General features: G+C 38.2%; 1 long non-coding RNA gene across 1 annotated transcript; it reads right to left on the bottom strand.

Annotated features, from left to right (window-relative positions):
* Positions 1-270: 270 nt before the first annotated feature.
* On the bottom strand, positions 271-4284 carry LOC108894465 (uncharacterized). The gene is made up of 3 exons (XR_001962823.2): positions 3146-4284; positions 639-753; positions 271-337 (listed from the first exon to the last, which is right to left on the bottom strand). It is a non-coding gene; the product is annotated as an uncharacterized LOC108894465 (long non-coding RNA).
* Between the last annotated feature and the right edge of the window lie 2767 nt (positions 4285-7051).

Genomic DNA, 7051 nt, shown 5'->3' with positions numbered 1-7051 from the left:
ATGCAAACTACATTCAATTACTGCAAACTACTTTTATACTACAGATAACTATTACATCTTACTAATCACTTCTCAATTACATTACTTCTATTAAAACATTACTAATCTATTACTTTCATTATTTTTATGTTGCAGATTACTTCTATTATTACATTGATGTTAGTACTTCTGTTACATGTTTTTGTTTACCTCTGTGACATTTGAGACAGTTCAAGTGTCTCTTTCATAATTATATTTTTATAACTGAATAAATTGTTGATCTGATCTGTCTTTTATAGAAATAAAAATATTTTCTTACCTTCACCTTTGGTGGATCCTTTTGTTTCTGTGAATTCAGCTGAAACACAAAGAACATTTGTTTAAAACCAGGTTTTTCTAAACACAACATTAATCAAAAATAAGTACTACCATCAAGGCATAACTGGTCATTATCTTTCACATTAACAGTCATTTTATCCTTAAATTCCTCCTTTTCTTTGAACTGTTCTTACATGAACTATGTAAATAAACTTCATTAATTGGTTAAGTCTATGAACCAATTATATAACTATTCAGACTAAAGATCAAATACTGAACATAAACAGTTTAATGTCAGCGCTCTGTGTTGGACAGTTGATGTAAAGCTGTTTTTGACACACCTGGAGGCCTCTGTCCTGGTCTCAAAGAACTTCTTCACTGTACGAAAGATTCTGTAATCGTGGATGGTGTCTCTCTGACCGCAACCCTGGTCTCCGACGATTCTTGTGCAGGTCTCTGCAAAGCATGGACAATGTCTCTGATCATGGACAAGGTCTCTGCGATCATGGACAACATCTCTGATCGTGGACGATGTCTCCCTCATCTCCTCTCCAACCATGGACAATCTCTCTGTGATTGTGGACGATGTTGTGGACACCAGGAAAATTGTTAATACACTACTACCCATTCCTTATCAAAAACAAAACTAGGAGCACCCCCATAGCCGAATGGTTGGGGCGCCCTGAACAGCTGGTCCCCAATCCGGCTGGACCCTTACTGCGTGTCACTCCCCTATTCTCTCTCTCCCCGATTCCTGTCTCTCTTTCACTGTCCTGTCGATAAAGACTAAAAAGCCCCAAAAAATATATAATTACAAGAAGAAGAAAAAAAGTCAGATAAATGACTAGGAAAAATGTAGTTTTATGTTGTTACTGTTTATATACTGTTTTTACAAAAAACAAAACTTAGACGACCCCAAAGAAATGTACAATGATCAGGAATGGACACAGAATTACAGAGACACAGTAAGAACGACCACAAAGAGACAAAAAAGCAGGTGACCATGAATAGATGTAAAGTGGCCAAGTAAAGACGCAAAATGATGCAATAAGACCACAAATAGACACAAAATGATCACAACCACATGATAATCAGACAGACAGACTATCGAACAGTCCACGTTGGGGGTCCACACTTCATGTCAGGGATCAGTCATGCAATCGCAGACACACTCTTACCCACGCAATAAAAACGACTGAAAGTGGAAATAAAAACAGTCATTTTAAAAGAAGGCTAATGCTAACGCTCGCCGCTAACGCTAGCCGCTAGCTTGATTGGTCTTTGGCCTTACCCTCGCGTCGCATGTGTGTTCAGCATCCAGCCTCACTCGTGTTCGTCAAAAAAGCGGCGCCAAGGCTTGTTTTAGCATGCAGGCTTCTTCGGTAAGTAAGTTTTCTCACAGTACTGACAAACCGGAGCAACGGTTCAAACGTTGGTTTGAATCTGTTTCCCAACTTCGTCTCTCTGCCTCGCTACGCTCTTCCCAGAAGCCCATGGGTGATGACAACACACGCAAGCCAGAGAGCGAAGCGGATGCTGATGGCAAGCATCAGGCCGGTTTTAGGTTAAAAGCTACAGTCTATGGTTAAAAGCCAGTTACTCTCACCTCTTCAAATTACGACACTTTAAAAAATTAAAATGTACCAAATGTATCATCTAGCTCGTCCTTTAGCAGAGCCTGCTGTGTGTTAACAGGTAAACAAAAGACAGAAGAGCATCATTTTGTCTGACTTTTTACTTAATTCTGGATTTGAATCTGGTGACTGTTGTCAAGCAAATCTGATCAAACCACAAACACAGAGATTATTTTCATTATTGATTAAATGATTGATGATTAGTTTCTAAATTGATCAGTTAATTGTTTTCTCTATGTAAGGTATAAAAACAGTGAAAAAACATGGTTATAGTTTGGCAGCCTGAGGTGACATCTCCCCATTGGCTTATTTATTCAACAATAATACATGAAAAAAGCATCAACAGTTTAATTTTCTGTGAATCAACTAATTGACAGCTGTACACAGTCCAGATGAAACGTGGGTTTTTGAGAGTTACATTTTTAATAAATGACAACTTTTAACTTTGACGTATAAATATTGAGGAATACTTGGGACCTTAAATTACTTTAAAAGTAACATCTACCACAACGTTTTAGTTCTTACAAGCCAGTCTTTTTTTCATTTCCTTTTTCTTATGCTGCATGTTCGAAGCTAACCACAACCAGCAGCAGGTTACTGTCGTTTTGCAAGCTTACATTCTGCACATACTGTAGCAGCAGAGGTATAAAATGTAACAGTCTATAAATTATGTGTTTTGCATTGTAAAGCTAAGAGTTAAAGGGACTTTTCTACAACTCTGTATCACACAAGACCAAGTATAACTTCACACAGTGCTGATACACTGCAACCAATCAGTTCAACCCCAAAATGCTGGTAAGTAAAAACGCATTGTAGGAATATTTCTGCACTCTGGTGTGTATTTGTTGCAGCTTCAGATGCCAAAACGTGATCCAAATCTCGACTCAACAGCAGAACTATTTCAATACTGCAAAAGAATGAAAAAAAAAAAAAGACTAAGACTCTAAGCCACCACCCCTCCCTGCTGCCTGTCGCTGGCGATTTCGATGACTCCCATATGAAGCACTTCTGACGTTAAACACCTGTTAACTTTTATGTCTTGAGAGAGGAGTGGCTGAATGGGGGAGCATTATATTCAGTGCCAGTCGGCCTGGCCAAATCCCCAGTGGAGGAAAGACCACTCCCAGTGCAGAGAGGCAGCAGCAGGAGTGAGTGAGCCCCCTTATCCCCGCAGCAGCCCGTGAGGATCCCCTCCACTCAAAACCAACAGTTACCTCTATTCCAGTTGACAGCTGTGTGAAACCACCATCTTTCCTTGGCTCTCTGCTGGATAAACTGCGGCGCTGCTACCAACCAGCACGCTTGCTTAAGATGAAAAAGAGGGAGATGTGAGGAGGTTTGAGGCAGTTCATGTTGTTGGTGTTTTGTATCACAGTCAAGATTTCTAGATGCCAGTGCTCAAGTGAGAGTGGTGCAGTGCCAGAAACCAAATAACCAGACACACCCATTATCAGTGTATCTCAATCCAGTTTCCTCAAACAAAGGTCTGAATATTTTCTTTTGCTTGCTACTGGCAAACATTGTCATTACTTCTAGCTACAAGAACTTTGAACACCTCATCATCTTATAATGAACAAGTGAAGATTTTAGCAAATACTTGAACTAACTGAATTGTACTTAGGGCAATTAATATTTATTTAGTACATTTTGTATCCACAGTATTTTGTAAACTCAGTATCTATATGGGCTGTGTTTAAGGAAACTTGAGATGTGTGATTAGAAAATGTAACAAGCATAAAGAAGTAGAAAAATTAACACGTCACATTTCAGGTTATGTCAGATGACTAAAAATGAGCAAATAGAGTAAAGGCTTTATTTGAAAAAATACCTAGAAGCAGGTCAGCATTTGCTCAGATTTGTGGAGCAGGAGTTAAATAAGTAGATTTAGATTTTGAACTTGTGTTGCTGCTTTCTTTACTTTTTCAGCATCTCACTGTGAGGTCCCTGCTGAGCTGAATTCAGCGGTCCTCCCTCTCATACATAAAACCTGCAGCCTATGAATCCGTCTAATGTGCCTCAAACTGCTGATACTCAGCAACGGAGAAATGCTTGGCAAATTCAGAAAATCATTTTGGACTACAATGCAAACGACTATAATAAAACGACGTCTCAAGTCACTCCAATGGCATCGGGGAGTGAAAGGAGCGCTGTTTGTCTGCCAGAGCTGGTGGCTAAATGAAAGCTGATCCAAACCTTTAAATGAGACGTGTTGGGCTAATATTTTAAGGCTTGGATTGCAGTACCAGGAAATACCTGAGAGAGGTACACCTTGAAGGAATCAAATTTAGCAATCCGCAGGAATGGTTGGAAAACTTCAACCAGAGGACTCGGGCTTTCCGTAACCTCTCTCCATGTTTTTGGATCCTGAGAGTTCAGGTGCAGCGATTAAAGCCTCCTCACGTGTTAATGACGGTGGAATATTTCATTCTGAGTTTGTCAGTTTTATCCCCCATTAGCAGGCAGGAATGTCCTCTCCTCTTCTCCGCTCTGAGGTGATTGGTTAATGTCTTTGGCTATTTACACGTTACAGACAGCACATCCATTTAGGAAACAGAGGAGATAACATTTGAGACATAATAGGGGTGAATTAATAAAAATCTGTATGTTCTGCTCTGTGCACTGTTTATCTTTCCATAAACAAAGATCTCAGCTTTCCAAAAGTGCTGAGTTTTGGAAAACAGAAGCAACACAGTTTAGGTTTCCTTTAGTAGTTGGAAAAACTATGAAAATATCATGTCAGTATATTCTGGACACATAAATATGTTTTAGCAAGCAGGAATGTGGATTAACTGCAAGATGAATAATAATAAGAGAAAAGTGTGAGAGCTTAAAATAATAGACCAATGTGCAGTACTTTCATTTGGTGCTAAATCCCACTCAAGAGATGCACAAAAACTTATCTAGTATAAAAAATTTTAACTTTAAAATACAGAAAGTGAAATAAAAAATCAGAAATTATGATTATCAACCACAAGTAAAAACCTAAAGTGATTTATCGGTTTGAAACAATGAAAAAAGGAAGCAATATTCACTATTTTTACATTCATGAAACAACTGTCTTTACATTGTCAGGCAGTTAAGATATCTAACACCATTGTCTTTATATACACTTAACTCCAAAACAATACAAATATCTAGATTACCTCTATTAGAAACAGTACTTTGTCTGCAGCAAGTGTTGTTGTAGAAGAAACTGTACATGTTCTGTCATGTTTTCCTGTCAGTGACTAATACTGCTGTTATTTCAACAGAGAAATACAAAAAAACCTTCCTTTACCTGCTGAATATTACGTATAAAAACAAAAACTTAAAAAAAAAAAAAGTGGGAGGAAAACTTGTCCTTTCATTCACAGAATGAATATTAAATAATAAAATTCACAATGAATGCTAAATGTTAAATGCTTCACTGTGATTTCTATCTCAGTCACATGAATGTGTAACAGTGACATCTGTAGAGGTCTCTGACTGACTGACGGCCAATTTCAATTCACCCTCTTTATCTCAAAGCTCGGCTGGCCTGCACATTAGGCCTTTGATTGGCCTGAAATACTCTGGTTCACTGGGCATTACTGATAAAGGGAGGAATGATGAAGTCTGATCCAAACCATATGGGCGTAGTGCAGTAGAAAGTATTCTGGGGGATTCCTACACAGATCCTCAGGTTACACTCAACCATCAGAGGAGAGTGTATAATACTATCCAGAGCTTTTCAATATCTACAGTCAATGAAGCAGAAACAGCTTTACGTGCTAACTGGGTGTAGAGGCTCTCTGACCCCCGACAACAAAACTGACTTGAATATGGAGTGCAGAAAAAAAAACACCACTGGGGCGCACGGGTCCAGCGCTGTCAGAGGGTTCAACGTTTGGCTCTCTTGGAAGGGGGCTCCTCTGATTTCTGTCCTCCCCCGTTCGCACCGCAGGAGGGCTGGCCTCCCGTTTACGGCCCCCCTTTCGCTGCTGCGCCTGCCCTCGTCCCGCTGCAGGAGGGAAACAAGGAGCGAGTCAGTCCGTTTGTCTAAAGTGTCATATTAAGTGCTGTAAAAGTTTGTCTTTGTTAATTCAAGAGTTATTTCTGAGAAGTGTTGCAATAAACCAGAACATGCATGGAGACGGAGCTTGGCCACATAACCCCTGGACTGAAAATACAGTGCAGGAGGCAGATTTCAAAACACACATTTAGGACTTTAGATGTTAACTGAAATTCAATTTGAGCTCAAAAACAAAATAACATGAACAACTCTGACTACATCTGCTCAGAAACTACAAAATCTGCAGAATTAAAAAAACAAAACAAACTTCCTAAATAGCAATGAAAGACAGCCCAAAATACATTTTCTCACAGATGTGATGAAAAACAACCATGACAAAAACTACATTTGCATTTTGTAGTCATGAATCATTCAGTCTGCTCCCTTAAATATATAAGAAACTGAAGAGAAATCTTTGTCAAACAGAGGGAGACATTTGAAGAAGTTACTTCTTGAGGAGGGACCGGACATTTTAAACAAAGGGGTTAAATGACGAATTAAGACTTAAAGCTATTTTTGTAGGGTTCACTGGATTTTATCTGCTCTCAAACATTTTTTAGAACAGTTGGAAATTTAATAAGGGCTGGAGCATTGAAGACTTGGGAATTAGTCAATTATTCATAAATATTAAGAAATGAAGGAATTCTGAGTTTTGAAACTTTTGTTTAAAAAAATAACACAATGTGCTGCATTGTATTGGAGATTGGAGATTAAGTCTTTACTCTGATGAGTTAAGATGAAATACTGTTATTTACCAAAATAATATTTCTGAAATGTTGGTTGTAATATTACATTTTACATTTATGGCTTTGGTCTGAATTCATTAGTTGACTGATGGATTAGTTGATCAAGAGAAAAATAATCTATAATTATTTTCATAATCGATTAATCATCAGTTATTTTACCCAGCAAAACATCAAACATTCCCTTATTCTGTCAGTGTTTTCCCGCTTTTCTCAATAATCAATAAAATAATTGTCAGATTAATCAGAATTGAAAATAATCTATACTAGCAGTTCTGTTAGGGTTATTTACATTACCTTGCACGTTTCTTAATATCCTGAGAGTAAATATTGTACTGTATTTTGTG

The sequence above is a fragment of the Lates calcarifer genome, unplaced genomic scaffold (assembly GCF_001640805.2).
Source record: "Lates calcarifer isolate ASB-BC8 unplaced genomic scaffold, TLL_Latcal_v3 _unitig_354_quiver_2796, whole genome shotgun sequence".
Classification (NCBI taxonomy): Eukaryota; Metazoa; Chordata; class Actinopteri; family Centropomidae; genus Lates; species Lates calcarifer.
The sequence above is the reverse complement of the archived record's forward strand: the minus strand, read 5'-3'. Positions and strand labels throughout refer to the sequence as shown.